Here is an 18,069-nt window from a genome sequence, read left to right on the forward strand (position 1 = left end):
TCTACTTAGTAGACTAGGACCATTTCCGTGGATACCTGAGGATTCCCCAGTCGTACAATACTTAAAAACTTGGGGGAAATTGAAAGGAGCGGTCTCTGGATTTTATAATCTCATTGTGCATAAACTACATTCATCACCATTACTAGCACAACTCCACGTCAAATGGCAAGGATTACTTAATGTAGCGTATTCCAATGAGGACTGGACGGATGTTGTTATGAACATGGATAAAGGAATCAGAGAGGCAAGAATGAAATTTACTCTTTTCAAAATTCTTCATAATTGGTACTGGTCACCACAAAAACTCAAGGGGGCAGGTTTACTACACCATTCTACCTGTTGGAGGTGTCCTCATGAGGACTGTGATATCCTACACATTTTATTTCGATGTCCAGTTTTGACGGAATACTGGTCTTCTATAACTTCCTCTATACACAGAGCTATACATGTGCCCATTCCTTTAACAGAAAAATTAGTTATATTACATGATGTTACTGATCTCCCAAATCTAACAAACCATACAAGAAGATTGATTGCTATTGCACTCACTGTAGCAACAATTTGTATATTACGACATTGGAGAACACCACAACGTCCTACACATGATGAATGGCTTATTGAAATGTATAACATGGCATCATATGAAAAGCTGATTTACAGATTGCAAGATAATGTTGGTATTTTCATCAAAATTTGGAAACCCTTTCTAGCTAATACATATTCTATTAATATTCACACGTAAACGTTTTCTCATTCTTTGTCTCCTATCTTTATTAAGACATTTTTATTATTGTTTTGAGTCATGCTGTTATTAAGACAATTGATATCTCACCCATTAACACTGTTATTTTAAGTAGGACTTACTGTTCACCAATTCAACACTGTTGAATTGGCAGGAATATCTGCATTTGAAATGTTATATATGTGGATTTGCATGATATTACTATCTCAACTGTCTTCTAACACCCTATAATATATGGTTTAATACATATTGCATAATTCTTTCTTTCCATATTTTCTGTTACAGGTCTACTTCTAAGAGTTAATGCACAGTTGGATGCCTTATAAATAATCTCATATATTGCATTTATTGATATATGTATAATGTTTTTTTTGTTGTTTTTTTGTGTTTAGAAATCTGAGAAGTTAATATTTCATAATATTTTTCATGTATGGCCATAATTTGATGTATTGTTTCTCTATTTAACACAGTCTGTATATTGACATGTACTTCTCAATAAACATATACAAAAAAAAAAAAAAAAATAAGAAAAGGAGGCTTTAAACTTTGGAAAGATCTCACGCTATCTTTTGAACCAGAACAAGACATAGTTGGTGGTAAATGATCAGGTCCATTGAGAGGATGATCGGATTGTTGATGATGTAGTTTATTTAAGAGTCATGATTATGTCTAACATAGATCAGGTGGTAGAATTGAACTTGGCTCAGGTAATCCAAAAGGCCAAATCCGTTTCAGGAGAATGGATAAATGTTATCTTATGATAATTGGTTGCTGCAATATTATTACAACGATATTTCTGCCTAAACTTCTTTACCTCTTCAGGACTACACCAAAAGAGATTCTAATGCAATGGTTTTAAAAACATGGAGGAGGTATCTAGTAGCTTTTTATGTTCTTATTCTAAAGCTAGGTGCTAGGTGGAGGCAAAGTGTATATACATGAATTCCCTTGTTGGTTGACTGATTCTTATGCAATGGAGATCACACTCTCCTTTTATGAGCTGCTATTAGGCTCTACTAAGTGTGAAGTTTAATACCCTACAAGTTGCCTTTAAGATATGGGTAACAGTCAGGAAGAAGACTGGCATTGAGAGATATAATTTTTATACCCCCTTGTAGCAGTCTCCGCTTCTACTGATCATTTCTCATGACACATATTGTACAAGTTGGGAAGCTAAAGGAATACGGATATTAGGTGACCTTTTTGATAATAACCAACTGATGTCATTCGGTGAACTTCAACTGGAATTTAGGGATTTTTTTTCACAAATACTTACAGTTTAGGGACTTCTTGCACAGAAAGTGTGGCAGAGCTATTGGCTCAATAAGGAAATATTGCAGCACCACAGATTGTAGGTTTAGTCATATCTATTAATATTTAGATGGCTTGATCCCTGACAATCTCGAGAAGCAATCAGTCAGCTGGCTGAGAAGGGTTAGGCTATAGACTGTAGTGTTTTTCAATCACTAGAGAATGCCCACATGTTATTACTATCTGCAGGACTGCAATCACAGATTTCTATAACACTTTTTAACTTGTATTACACACCAGCTAAAATAGCAAGCTGGGGGGGCACACTGGCATCTCTTGCCGGCATTAACTGAGGCTGGAAGCGGACCTGGGCCCTCATTCTGACCCTGGCGGTCGGCGGAGAGACGGCGGTCGGACCGCGAACAGACCGGCGGTATTAAAAATGGCATTCTGACCGCGGCGGTCCCCGCCGCGACCGACCGCTACTTCTCCACTCCGACCGCCGCGGCGGTCATGACCGCGGGGCTGGAGTTTGCGCACTCCGGCCCGGCGGTCGTCCCAAGACCGCCAAGGGTATTATGACCCTGCCTACCGCCGCGGTTTCTTGCGGGCGGGAACCGCCGTGCGAACCATGCGGTAAGCACTATCGGGGCCAGGGAATTCCTTCCCTGGCACTGATAGGGGTCTCCCCCACCCCCCACTACCCACCCGAGTCCTCCCCCCACACCCTCCACCCCCCTGCCACCCCCCAGAGGTGGTACGAACCCCCTCCCCACCCCGACATGCACATACATGTACCCCGACATGCACACACCCCCAACATGCACATATACACACCCCCTACACACACATACACAACGGGGACACATACCCGCACACATACATGCCGACATGCGCACCTGCCGAACAGCACACATTACCCATAGACACAGCAGCACCCCCCGCCCGCATACACGCACTCACACACCCCCTCTACACACTCACACGCACACCCCCATGCACGCCCACATCACACAACACCCCCCCACCCCCTCCCCTCACGGACGATCAACTTACCTTGTGCGTTGGTCCTCCGGGAGGCGACGGGAGCCATAGGGACGTGACCGCCAACAGAAGACCGCCAACAGAAGACCGCCACACAGAAATGTGGGTCGTAATTCTGTGGGCGGTGTTCTGCTGGCGTGGCGGTGGAGGTTGACCAGTCTCCACTTTCCCGCCGACCGCCAGTGTGGCTGCTGGCGGTTTTCCGGCGAAACGCTCCCAGCGGTCAGAATGCGCACAGCGGCACACCGCCGCGGTCGGCGGTCTTCACCGCGGCGGTAACTCAGCGGTCTTGCGAAAAGACCGCCAAGGTCAGAATGAGGGCCCTAGTGTCTGATTCAGAACTTGGCGGAGAGGAATACTTCATCATAAATGTGACAGACATCCCGTCTGCTGTATTACAATCTCCTTATATCCTATGCTGCTGACAGGATGTCTGTCATGATTTTGTTATGGAGTATCCCCTCCACCAAGTTTTAAATCAGGCCTTAAGTCCATGTATTTGTCAGCTGCAGGCCCTAGACTCTTATAAGTTAGAGATATCCTGCTTTCTGATGATTGTTTTGCAAATGTATGTTGCCTTGTCTCCACAATGTATGCTTCTGGGAATACACCACAATGCAGGTAGGAGTGATGGGCAATTTTTTGTCATGATTACAATGGTGGTAGCTTTCAAATGTATTGCCTCAGCCTGGCCTAATACAGATCCCCTATATTCCATCGGTGGTTGGCTAGTCTGCTCTCATTGTTTAATCTAGAGAGCAGCCTATATCTGCAAAAGGAGAAAAGAGCCAAGAAGAAGGCAAAGAAAATCTGGGCTCTTTTTGAGGAGTGGTCTCGAGGTGGCCTCAGATAGTTGGAGTCAATATTAATTGTTGTATTCTTTGTGTCTAATAGGTCTAAGAAGTTGGCCTAATATTAATAGGTGGTCTGTTCAGGTAGTGATGCAAGGATAAAGTATAACTTATCTAATCGATGAATTCTAATATGGGTAGTAATCTTTTATAATAAGTCTTTAGGGTATGATTAAGTGATGTATTGTATTTTGTCCCCTTGGCCATTGTATATTCTTATATCTGTTTCTCTTTATTTTCCCTAAAGAAATGTTATGCTGAAATGAATTAATGAAGACTTATTTTGTGTAAAAGTGCAATCAAAATATTCTTTTTGAAAAAGGGTATCACCTGTTCCACTGATTTTTATAATTCTGGTATCATTTTGGTTGTTAGAATTTATTTTAACTTTTTAAATTGGTTTGAGTGTGCTTGTTCTGTATGTTACTTTATTACTGCTTGTGTGCTGTATAAATACTTAACACTTTGTCTCAAAGATAAGCCTGTCTACTTTGTGCCAAGTTACCATAAGGTTATGCAGGTGATAATTTAGTGAATTTTGTGATTCACCCTTAAAAGGAGCATGGTTGGGGCTTGCACACTCCTCAACAAATTACTCAGTTTCTTGCACTATCGTATGTAGAAAACTGGGGTGCAGATTAAAATACTAAGGGGCATGTTTAAGAAAAGTGGCACTGTACCCAGTGCAGTGCCACTTTCCTTGCGTCCCTTAGTGCCCCCCTACCGCCACCATGTGTGTACCGTATTTAATATACAGCGCACCATGGTGCAGGGTAGGGCGAAATAGCATCAACATTTTTGACGCTATTGATGTACTGTTCAGGGTCAGCACCAACATTTTGGAGCTAACCCTGAACAGCACATAGGTGCCCATTGTTAGCAATGCTCTGACCATGTGTTAAAAATTTAGAAAAAAATGGTGCAAAGAAATATTTTAGTTTTCTTATACCATTTTTTCAGCCCCCCTAACCGAGGAATGCCCCCCTTGCATACATTATGCCTGGCATGTGCATAATGTGGCGCAAGGGGTTGCAAAGTGGCACAATGCATGCATTGCAGCACTTTCTAAATCTGGTGCAGCGATTTTAGCCTTATTGGGCCACATTAGCTTAAAAAATTACACTAATGTGGCGCAAGGAGGCGCTAGGCCCTCTTAAATCTGGGCCTAATACTGCTAAATTAGGAATTGGACCAGCAAGAAAAATAATTAAGCCTCTATTTTTAACAGCTACTAAAAACTCAAATTCAATTGTGAATTTGGATTTTTAATATCTACTGAGGAAATGTAGCATTTAGAAAGTTACCCTTTACCTTCAAGATCATTCAAGATGATAATTTGCATTAGCTCTCAAGCTACTCCACACCAGTGCTCAGCCTTAAATGAGGTGTGAAATTTCTCCCAGGAGAACAAAATAGGCCTGTGGGAGGCTTCAGGAGCATAAGTCACCAGAGGGGGCAATCCTGTGAAGTAGCTCAGCCGACTGGGGGCAACTGGACCAGGGTTGAACTTTGCTGTTGGCCACACTGAGAATCTTTAAGTGCTACCCAGGAGAGCCCGGGTGAGGGGGGGGGGCAGTGGTCTTGGAAGTGTGCTCCAGCGGTTGTCTGACCAACAAAAACTGTTAGGTTACTTTTCTAAACTTTTTTCTCCAAAACTTCCCAGGAACTAATCACCAGCAGTTCCACAGCACCGACTCCAGTCCTTGCAGGTTTGTCCAATGCGTAGAATAACTTTTCTCGATAAAACAACACAGTCCCTTTTCAAATTGGGACTTTGAAACTTTGTTTGAACTTCCCTACTTCCAGGTTCTGGTGGGGGGGCAAGAGAACATGGTGTACTCAACACACACACCATCAGGATTGGCCTCAAAATCGTGCCTAGGTCCCGGTCAACCATGACCCTCGACTAACATTGGCCCTTTGCGCTTTTTGGCAATATTCCATATAAATGTTCAAAAACTCACCTTTCCAGTTCCTCTCATTGGACTTTAGTAATTTTGGTGTTGTTTGGTTTATTACATTTTACTTTATGTTTCTAAAGGAAAGTTGGACATTTATTGTGATGTGTTGTCAACATTTTAACAGTTTTGGTACTTTTAAATGCTATACACATGTTCTCTCAGTTAAGACTGTCTGTTCTGTGTCACAGCCACCAGGGGTAGAGCTTGGGTTTAAATAACTGATCCCTTTGACTAACCCTAGTAAGTTAACAACTTTATTATCTCTGGTGGACAATAATCCACCCAAACTAATAAAACTAATTAAGCACTTTCTCACAGGAAATGTATATGTTTTGTACTCTTCCTTTGGTTTCATCTTGAGTGATAATCTTTAATAATGTGTATCCAAGCACGCAAATCTGTCATCATAAGCATTCTACTGCGAATTGCACCTATGGACTCACTTCTTCTGTTCCTCGGAACTCTTCCATTTCATCATAGGTGTTTTAAAAGCAATTCTCAAGAATCAAATACTTGTAGTTTCATCCATCAGTTTATTCATACTACAATATCTGTTTCATTATTTCTTGCATTGTCTTCGAGATCAAATGTTTCTTTTCATTACTCGGTGCTCTTATGTTACTCTGTCATGTATTTCAACTAGATCTTCAGGGAAGGCCCCAATATAGGGCAAAAACATATATATTTAAAATGAAAAGGTCGGCTTTCAATTATATTCTGAATCAGTTCTCCACCTAAGTGTTTAACTCATACCACGGGCAGTCACAATTATTGGATTAGTCACATTCAGAAAATGTCAATGCCAGTATTAATCCCTCCTAAAATGGTGAATAATTAAATGATTGTCAACCTGATTGTTAACAATACTCAGATACATAAAGTGTGTGTGTACTCCTCTGACATAGCAACATCTTGGTATCTTTCCACTTGCACGCCACCTAATAATGTTGTGTCAATTGCTACGCCTTTAAATATTTGAACTCCACCTGTTCGTCCATCCACTACCCTTGTTTCTGATTCCTCCTTTTCCTTTCTGTTGTCCACGTAATCTAGCGACCCACTTTCTACTGTTGCAGTTAAGCAGACTCTTTGTTCGTTTCCTGGAATACATTTTATTCTCATTTTAGATAATACTGGTTGTGTATATATATATATATATATATATATATATATATATATATATATAAATTTTTAGCATATGTATGTACATTTATATATGTCATATTGATCATTGTTATTGATATGTCATATTGATCAATGTTATTGAGCAGGAAAAAGATAAAAAGAAATCTATGATTTTGACAGGGAGTTTACCGCATTCTAATCCTTCGACGACGGAACCTCAAGGGACATGGCCCTAAAGAACAACAGCGAACGATCATCAAAGAAGCCCACAAATGACCCCGGGTGACACCAAGACATACCACAATGTTCACATATATATAAATATATGCATAGGGTTTCTGCAAAGGGCCACGGATGTCTTTAACGATATAAAGAAAATAAGATTTGGGTAGCTTCTCACTCTCTCCCAATCACTGGGTGTTAAGTGTTGCAAGGATATTAAAATATAAATAACACTGACTTCAGTGTGGTACAATATTCTAAACTGATGGAGTTTTTGGAAGCGCGAGTTTCCACTAAAATGAATTATTTCCGCAGCTATTCACGATTGCAATGCAGCACACCGACAAAGCAATACAAAACCCACAATCAAAGAAAAACGACAGCATCACACCTGGGTGATCAGAATTTGCTTGCAACAAGTGAAGTATTAAGAAATATTTTAAACATGCCATTCGAATCCTTATTAAAGATGATGTTAAGAACCCTGTATGCGACGCACTAGAGAACAATTATCTCTCTTACAAGCTAATCAATGCTATTGTTAGACAATAAAGCATAATAAGCGGCAAGTAAAAGGTGTTTGCATGTAAAGCTCAGTTAACCACAACATTTTCTTTATGAGTTGAAGGTGTAAAACACAAATGAAACACCTGGAGTCTAAAATCTTTGTTTACAAGAACGTCTGCAAACTGCTTCTCCAAGCAGAGCTACAGGAATATTGGAAAACATAACGAGAGCAGAGACTGTGCAACTCAAATAATGGTTTTCTCTGTCTTCAATCAATAAACAGCTCTGCTGTTGCAAAAGTAATTGTTTTTCCTCCATTCTGAAAGGATTATTATTATATCATAAGTTATTTCATTTCTCGAGTGAGCAATACTAAAAGCAACTCAGAGGTGCTGATGACATGACCAATTCAAGGTGAAAAACAGCCACAACACACAATGAAACCACAAATGCATATCGTATCTTTCTTATATTTAGGTCACACCTCACACCTAAACACAAAATCTCGAATAGGTTGCCAATCCTGTAAATATTGAATGTTTTAGGTTGGTTAATTTGGGGCTGTCTATCTTAATTTCATCCCTAGCTTTCCCTCTTGGAGCTGTGTGTCACATCACACGGCCACTATCATAATTAAAAATAGCATGGTTTCAATGGCTGCAAATAGCAGGGCAGCAAGGAAGAGACCCTCTGGCTGGTGGGATCTTAATGTTATCCCCCTGTGGGTTCCATGTGACCTAACCAATGGAAGGGGAAGCAATATTTATGCCGACACTTGGGATCTGTAAACGTTGTGCTTCCCATTGCTAGCAGCGGGCATTTTGTTTTAACACCGCCAAAAGCAGAAGGGCTGTCCACATTTTTATTCTGATGTACTTCTTGCAAATATGGGAAATTGTAAGGAAAATATGTCAGCTTAAAATTGTGTCTAGAGGAGTTGATATTTCAGAAGGGCATTGTCAATGAAATAGATTCTTAATACTACCCCCAACTCAAACGTCGGGGTTATAGGCAATCAAATCAATAGTTAAAATGTTCATTTTTACATAACTTGTCACTGTGAAATCCGAGTTATGTTTTAATGCACAAGCAACAAAAATAAAATGATCCAGAAGAGCCAGTAGTCAATTAAATCAAATATTCATTTCTTCCTGCAAAAAGTGATAGCTTTTGTGAGGAAAAACACAAAACGGTCAATGCTAATCTAATGGGAAGTGTAGTGTAAAGGACACTAGCTCTCTGTTCTTCTTCCTCTTCCATGTCCTTGTGAGGTGCCCCACCTCTAAGACCTTAAAGTCCACTTTGCACATGGTGGGAGTGTAGAAACTGTGTGGTGCTATGGTTCCTTCTCACCACATGGTTTTAGTTTCATGGAAGAGATCTGACCGGTGGGTCACTTATGGTTGACCTATTTGGTCCTTAAAAATTGTTCTTAGTTTAGGTATGACCTTCTCTGAGTGTGTAGATCTTCCCTGCTATTTGGCCCAGGTTCGTGCTCCTTCTTCACTGTTGGTCCCTGGGTTCCTATGTCCTTGTCCTGTGGGTTGATTCACTTCTTGATTTAAGGTCGTTTTTTTGCAGTGTCCTTAAGCATTGCCATTGTACAGGACTATTCCTTCTTGGTGGCTTCTACTGTGCAACTATGTTTGGTGGTGTGTTCATCTTTTGCCTTGGCCCTTCACTCCCTCTTTAAGTGTAAAGCAGACTGAAGTCAAGGTGTCTGTGAAACTAAACTGTCCACACAGCACATGCAGGAAACAAGGGCTGCAATTCCTCAAGGTGGGATGGTTAGTCTAAGATGGGTCACTGTGACAACTGTGGCGGCCCTGGAGTTGTTGGGTCTTATACGCTGGCTCTACCTTGGTGAATTTGGCTGTCTGGAGTTTGTGAAGAGTCTCATGTGTATTTCTGTTCTGTTGATGCCGTTCTGGTGGCTCATGGTAACCCACTCCCTCACCACTGAAGGTGACTGTCTTCTCCTATTGAGTCGTACAGTTAGTGCTGCCTTTCTGATTGGTTAAACCAGCTGCACAGGTGAGGATTTAGCCATCTGTGCTTGTGATTCCTGGTGGGCTATGGTGGGAGTTGATTTGTCTGAGTCCACTGTTTTCTATCTATTATGAAGCCACTGAACCCCAATGCAGCTTATTCACATGGTTCTTCTATGATTTAGGGTTTCTGTAGACTTATGATCCCTGCATATGAACTAATTGCTGATTCCTCCTTTATCAGACTTTCCTCTTGCATCATGTTGCAGGGCTTTTTGATTATTAGTTCCTTCTTTGTCATGTATGGGGGATCAGTGTAAGTTTATCCTCTTGCTTCTCCCTACTGTGGCTGTTGAGGTCACTGGGCCATTTGGTTTCTCAATCTCCTGTTTTTTGCCTCACTTCTGTCCTTGAACTCAAAGTATTGTTTACTCTACTCTCTCTTTCTACCTTGACAAGAGGGGAGGTGATAGTCATGGTATGTCTGTTCCATCTTAGACACTCAAATTATTTTGCCTTCTGTGTCTCTGTTATGCAAGTGATCTCTGATCCTTTCACTTGCTTTCCAAAAATGCTGATAAGATCTACTGGTGTGTTGTGGCAATCTGGATGACGCAGTTCTCTTTGATGCTGGTTGTGTGGTCCAGGTTTAGATGTCCTGTTGGTCTCTTGTGCATTAGCTCTTTCCAGGTGGTTTGCTTTGGGATGGTTGTTCTCCCAGTGCTGGAGTTGGTTGCCACTAACCCTATCTGTCTTGTGTGCCTCTCTCTTGACCCGCTCCTGGGCTCTTCCATTCGATTTCTTTGAGCATTTGGGTGATCCTTTCTCATGTGGAGAGGTCTTCTGGGCTCTGGATCTCTGTCACTGTTCCATGACTGCTCTGGATCTCTGTCACAGTTCCATTAACTTCTTTTCTGAGATTACATCTCCTATGTAGACTTTATTTTACTGGTTTGATCCAGTGTCTGGCTACATTGTTGTCCCATTGTTGCTTGCTTTGTCTTGCCACTGCCTTGCACTGTCATGGTCTCTTGTGTGCTGGGGTCCTTCCCTTTCTGTTTTCAGTCTTTTGTTCTAGGGCTTCTTCCATACTTGATTGGGTCTTACAGGGGTTTGGAGATTCTCCTTGCATACTGGTTCTGCCTTTTGCCTCCTAGTTGGGAATTATCTGCAATGGCACACTACTATGTTTTGGCCTGCATGCCTTTGTGGGGTTAGTTAGTCCTCAAGATGCATGTTAGTAGTATAGGGAGATACCTTTCATCAAACTTTTGACAGGTACCCCCGCCCCGTGATGACGTAGGCAATGACGTAGGCACAGACGTGGCTGCCCACCCGTGCTGACATGGGTACTGATGTAGGCGTAGGTGTGTCATGTGCCCTGTGACATCCTGGGGTCACGTGTTAGTCATGTGCCAGGGTTTTAGCCCCTGCGTCGAGGTCTGTGGGCTGTGTAATGAGGGCCCTGCTGGTGTGCAATCTGTTTTGGAGCCTAAGAGGACATCTCTGGTCATGTCAGACATTCAGGACCAAGTGGCTGCTTGGGGGACTCCTCACAGGGCGGAGCATTGGGAGTGTATGTCGAAAACTCCACACTGCTGGCTAATTCAAAAAGAGGGGCTGGGCAAATGCTGCTTGTGTTAGAGCCAGCCAATCAATTAAGAATTGTAAACCTAAAACAGAAGCTTGCTCCAAAAATTCCCAGGAATAGGACTTAAAGGTGCTCAGCATATGTCAAAGTATAATGTGACCAGGCAATTTAAAAACGTTTTGAAATAGCAGAAGACAAGCAATGCAAACCTAAAACAGATGTAGCCCTAAGAGTTCCCAGACCTGGGTTCAAAGGTGTTCAGCATATGTCAAAGTATAAAGTGACCAGTCAATTTAAAAACGTTTTGGAATAGACAGAAGACAAGCAATGCAAACCTAAAACAGATGTAGCCCTAAGAATTCCCAGACCTGGGTTCAAAGGTGTTCAGCATATGTCAGAGTTTAAAGTGACCAGTCAATTAAAAAAAGTTAGTTTTAAAATAGACTACACATACAATTAAACGTTTGAAACAACCAGTGGATAGGCAATGCCCCCCTAAAGCAGATGTCTATTTCTAAGCCCAACCCTCCACAAAACCTATGCTTAATTAACACAATGAGGGCCATATAAAAACACCCCCACATTCACAGGGCTCTTTTTCTGTACTACATATTTGAGGTTTGCGGAGAGCCTGGGCTTCCAGAACCCCTCAAGGAGATAAATATGAAGGGCGGAGCGCAGACTGGTGGTATTACCCCTCTTCTACTTAAGGTCTGTAATGATGATCTAGTGTAGTTTAACCTAAACGTTATCCCCCACCGTCTTTCCAACTATGTACCATGAGAGCATAATGCCAATGTTTTTACTCAGAGTTATCAGAGATATACCTTCATAAGGTGTTTAAACAGTTGTTTAAGTTGTAGAGGGGTACAGTATGTCTAAAGGCGTAAAAACAATGGTTGTGGTGAAAATAGAAGTGTCTAAATTTATAGGTCAACATACATGATGATTAAATGTTTTCTAATATTGTATTCCTTACCTATGTAGTTAAGGCCCACACAATTTTATTATTCTGCTGTCTTTATAAAATAGGTTTATCAGACAATATATGTTTTAAAAGGTTATTAGCAGTGGCTGCTTTAGGGCTGGTGATGATGTGGAGTCGGTGGTGCAGGTCTCAGGGGGTGTTTAGCAATAACTTATGAAACTAGCAATGTAGAAACACATACTGAAAATTGTCTTTAGGATGCATTTATAATGTTGTGATACTGCTTGTAATTAATGTTTATGCATGAGATATACATGTAGGCAGCTTTGACAGGTCATAAAGTGGCACCAGGGGTTAACATGTAAGCCATAAAGAACAGAAGTATATGTTTAGAGGGCTAGCAGCGTGGATTAGTAAAGCTAGCACTAACTGCGCATCTGTAATAGGTGACTGAGGGCACGTGTCGCACAAGGCACATGTCCTCAGCCACCCATTCCAAAAGTGTTGTTAAGGCAGGGTTCCCCACCCCTGCCCTAACTGTGTATGTGAAGGAGGTAGGGGACATGTGCCTTGTGTGACATGTGTCCTCAGCCACCCATTACAAAAGTGTTGTTAGGGCAGGGTTCCCATCCCTTTGCCCTAACTGTGTATCTGTAATGGATGGCTGAGGACAAGTGTCCTACACGGCACGCGTCCTCAGCCACCCATTAGAAAAGTGTTGTCAGGGCAGGGTTCCCAACCCATGCCCTAACTGTGCATGCGTAATGGCTGGCTGAGGACACGTGCCGTGTGCAACACTGGTCCTCAGCCAGCCATTACAGAAGTTTTGTTAGGGCAGGGTCCCCAACCATTGCCCTAACTGTGTATATGTGAAGGTGGGCTGGGGACCCGGGCCGCGTGCAGCCCTAGGTCCCTGGCCGTCATTACAAAAGTGTTGTTTGGGCCGGGGCCGAGGTCCCAGCCTAACTATGCATTTGAAATTGCGGTCGGGGATCCAGGCCCGCACAGGGGCCCCGTGTCCCTAGCCACCATTACAAAAGTGTTATTAGGGCCTGGGACTGAGGTCCCACCCCTAAATATGCATTTGTAACAGCACCGGGGACCCGGGGCCTCATATGGTCCCCGGGTCCCAGCAGCCAGTACAAAAGCATTGTTAGAGCTGGGGTCGATGTCCCTGCCCTAACTACGCATTTGTAACAGTGGCCAGGGATGCGGGACGCATGGCCCGGGTCCCTGGCTGCCATTACAAAAGTGTTGTTAGAGCCAGGGCCGAGGTCTCGGCCTTAACTATACTTTTGTAATGGAGGACGGGGACCCACGCAGAGTGTGGCCCGGGTCCCCAGCCCCGTTACAAATGCATATTTAGGGCTGGAGACACAGCCCAAGCTCGGCCCTAGCAGGCCTCTATGTAAGGGCGGCTGGGGACCTGGAAAGCATGTGGCCCTGGGCTCTCTGCCATCCTTACATAGAGGCCTGTCAGGGAGTGGGTGAGGACTTGGGCAGAGTGTTGTCTTGATCCCCGTCTGCCATTATATACATATTGTTAGGGTCGGTCGGAGACTCTGACCAGCCTTAACAGCTCGGTTGTAATGGTGGACGGGGATCTCGACAGAGGACTGTCGGGTCCCTGCCACAGCCCCAACCCCTCCATTAACCCCTGAGCCCCAACTTACCCCATAGTAGGGGCCTAAAATATAAAATTTAAACCCCCAGTAGGAGCTGCCACAGGTTTTTTTTTAATGGTACCATCTGGAGAGAGGGTTGAAAAAAAACATTTAAATAAAACAAAATAAAAAATAATAAAAACAAAATCTTTAAAAAAGTGACCCTAGTTGGGGGCTTCATCAAAGGGGGTGCCCCTTTACATACCTTTTTGAGGGGCCAATGTGGTCCCTCAGACGTGGGGGGTCCTAGTGGTGTCCACGGGCTTGAGGAGGCCATCAGGAACTCCATGTGCTTGGGAGGGAGAATGGCTGTGCAGCAGTTGGCTCCACCCTTCTTCCTAGCAAGGCAGCCCCACCCCCACACATGGTTTAGAGCTTGGAGAGTGAGGGTAAAAACCTGGAATGGATTCCAGGATCTAGTAGCCAATCCAGTGTGTGTATATATATATATCTATATATATATGTATATATATAGATATATATATATATCTTAGATGTATTTTGTTTTCCAAAATGTTATGTAGTATGTGTTATATTTTTTTATAATTATGCAGGTATTTACGGGACTATAAATGATACAGTAATATGTGTAAATAATATTTTGAGGGTTCTGGAGCCAAATAAATATTGTCCTATTGAAAGAGCACTAGAGCTCATCGTATACATTAGCGCTACCATGTGGTCTTTTTGATAAACAACTCAGGGTAATTGAGAAATGTAAACATTAGGTTTTCTCTGGCTTTTACTTTCAGAACTTATGTATGGATAGCGAGGATACTTAACAGCTAGCATCCTAAGCGAGAATGCTTAAAATGAATTTTGTTTTTAAATGTATATGTAAAAATTCATGAATGTGACACATGTACTGGTATATACCTCTAAAAGTGTGTGTATACCCTGATAATTAATAATGCTTACAGTCGTGAGGATTGGTAACGCTTCAACGAATACTTTGCGCAGCTACATTGCAATTATGAATGTAGCATAACAAGGCATTAGGGGCTAAAAGTCCTCTTTGTCTCTTCTGTATGGAGGATCCCAAAGAGCCAACACTGTCCCCAGAGGAAATGGAGGCCTTCCAGCAAAGTATATGTATCTAGAGATTTATATAACAGAGATCAGTGGCATCGGCCGTCCTAAACAAAGATGTCTTGATTGTTCTTTTTTTTATTTTACCATTAATGGCTTCCTATGTGTTTGTGTGCTTTTACAGGTTATAATCCGGAACTGCAGCCAGCGGTTGGTGCTCTGCAACAAATCCTCCAGGCTCAAGATGGTCCAAGCACAATGTCTCAGGATGCAGCTTTTGCAAGTAACTTAAAGGAGTCCTTGTGTAAATGCCGTGAAAACCAAAAAAGCCCCCATAAAAACAGCATAGAAGGAACCCTCAGAGCTCTTATATAGTCTGTGTATTATATTGTAAATGTAACATTTTTTGTAAAAAAAAATCCCCAGGGACCCCTGAGGTTCAAGTGACTCCCATGGTAACGACCAAGAATGTGGTACGGGGCATTAAAAAGACGTGCCGCAAAAGGAAGTCCCGAGCGTCTAAGGAAGGTCCACCTATAAAGAAAGGCACCTCACATCAGAACACCTCAGGTGAGTTTTTACTGTAACTGTAGAGCCAGATGAATTCAATCCTTAGTGTGTCTCAAACCACTTTCACCCCCAAGGTATAACGGCTATAGCAACACCTAAAATGTGTTTTGTTATCTTTACACCCTAGAGTCAGCACAAAAGAGTTCTGGAAGAGTCGGTCATCAAGCTAAGCGGACTGCATTGTCTTTAAGGACAGCAACGTGACCTTTCAAAACCCCATGGCACCAGCAGCATCCGTGAACAACGCAGGACACCAGGACAAACCATGCATCGACTCTGCAGACACCGGTCATGGCCCAGGTACAGCCTTCAACTACACTGCATCAACAGTAATAAAGGCTGTGCCCAGTATAGCAAACACTTCGACAGTAACTACATGTGTACAAGGGTTTGGACGATGTGACAGCCTAGCGCTTACAGCCACAGACACACACCATCCTGTACCTGTAGAACCTCTGGTTGATTCTCTAACCAGTGACATAAGCCTAAAATAAATCAGTTGTCCTTACTTAAAGAACCGCAAGAAGGAGCTGCAGACCCCTGAGCTACAAGCCTTGCCTATAGAACTGTCTTTTGAAAATGTTGTTAAGGCTCAGACTGTTCTACACAGCCCACCACGTTCTAAATGTTCAAAGCTTGAGGACTCTAATACAGTCGGGTCTGTCAACACCCTAGTACAGGCAGCCTGTATAACTATCCCTCCCCGTTTACATGACACACGCATGGAAAGCCCCTAGAGGATCCATATTCTGGGTGTATAGGACTTCTAAAGGCACTAGCTGGTCTGGTAGAGAGTTCTGAAGCCACAGCAATGACCTGTGCCCCTTCTAATGCACTCCCCGACGGGTTGCAATAATCAGGGTCTCAATCACCCATGCCCATCCACAGCACTTCATATGCATCAGAGGCCTTAAGTTATTAGGCCCAACATTTAACTTCCCCATGTCTGATATCACCAATTACACCCGCTGGAGCGTACGACCCCATCAGCCCCACACCAAGTGCCTGCATGCAATGGTCTTCACCATCCTCCTAAGTATACCCTGATAGCAGTACAGGATATAGCGGTTCACAAAATCAGGGTTTTGGAATGCCATCTAGCGATGATCAGGCCTCCCAAGCACCGGGGTGTTCACAATGGGGCCCTGTTCTTTTGACCCATCTCAACCCAACTGTTCAAAAAGGCCTTATTGCAGTTAAGAGTGATGAAACCCCCGGGGTGGTGATGGGTAATATACAGCATACAGCTAAGAACACACAGAGCGGAACAAAATGTGGTGGTCTGACCCCCAACAAGGTTTTGTAAAAATACCTGAAAGAAATACAACAGGCCATTAGGAAACTAAAATCACGCCTGAAGCTTAAGACCTTAAAACTGTGGAAGTCGGGGCCGATACTGGGTTCTCCAGACCATCCCAGAGAGTGTTAATCCTGCGGGTAGCAAGGTGTAGAAGGGAGGTGGTCGTAGCTTGTGAATCAGCCACAGCAGACATAGACAATATATCGGCATGACTAGGCAACTGTGTACCCCTAAGGAGTGCCTTATCTGCTTTCTGTTAAAAGGGTGTCCATAGGTCTAAATATAAAAAAGACCCAGGATGTACTCAGTAAAGCTCTATGTGTTTTATGAGCGCTCAAAATCAAAAAGCTGCTAGAGTCAACCACCAACTGTTTAAAACTCCTAAAAGCAGCACCCTCAACACCTAAAACACTCCCCATTAGGCCTCAAAATATAAATTTAGGAGATAATATAGGCATTTTCAGGGCTTCAAGTTCAGAGCCGGCTCAACCGCAAACATCCTGAAGAACCCCCACCTGTATTAGGTGGAATGGTAAGGACACCTCCTGTAAGTACACCACCTATTGTTCAAATAGGCTGTTGTCGCTTGCCTGAAAACAGTTGGGCTTGTAAGAAATAGAAGTGGGCTAGTAGCACCAGAAACCATAAGCTTTTAATAAGAAAATTGAAGAAAGCCAGACTGAGCGTTACACGTGGCATAAAAATACCCCAACAACGAGCCATAGTCAACTACCCCCAAATGATACCGCAGGAGCCTTCCAGTCTGCGGTGATCCTCAAGCTGAGGATTCAGAACCGGTGTTTTTAGAAAGTGTCAGAAGCGATAGTCGTACTGTAGAGAGGTTTAACGCTCCAGAGCACTACAAGGAGTTTAGGTTTGTTAACCTAGACAGTCTAAACACCTCAGATCAGGGTGTTATAATTATACACCATGCCGTATCAAACACTCATAGAGCGATTGTTACATGATGTGGGGCCTAACGATTTCTTCCAGCTACGTTTTCAGGGGCAGGGTCTCAACAGTCCTCTGTTCACCAGATGGTCGTCTTGAGATGTGTTTGACACTGTGACGTTTCTAGAAAACCTGTCTAAGCTTTTACAGAGCAAGTCTGAATTAATGGCGTACAGCACCTTCAGAATCATCGCCCTCGTTGTTAGGGGTCGTAAGGACGGTTCTTCCAGAACCTTAAAGAGCATCAAGTACAGTAAAATCATCGGCAAGAAATATCGATGGTTGCTCGACTTTAACACTGGAGCTACCAATATGTGTCTGGCGGCGAGCATCGCAGGGTTGTTT

The sequence above is a fragment of the Pleurodeles waltl genome, chromosome 2_2 (assembly GCF_031143425.1).
Source record: "Pleurodeles waltl isolate 20211129_DDA chromosome 2_2, aPleWal1.hap1.20221129, whole genome shotgun sequence".
Taxonomy (NCBI): domain Eukaryota; kingdom Metazoa; phylum Chordata; class Amphibia; order Caudata; family Salamandridae; genus Pleurodeles; species Pleurodeles waltl.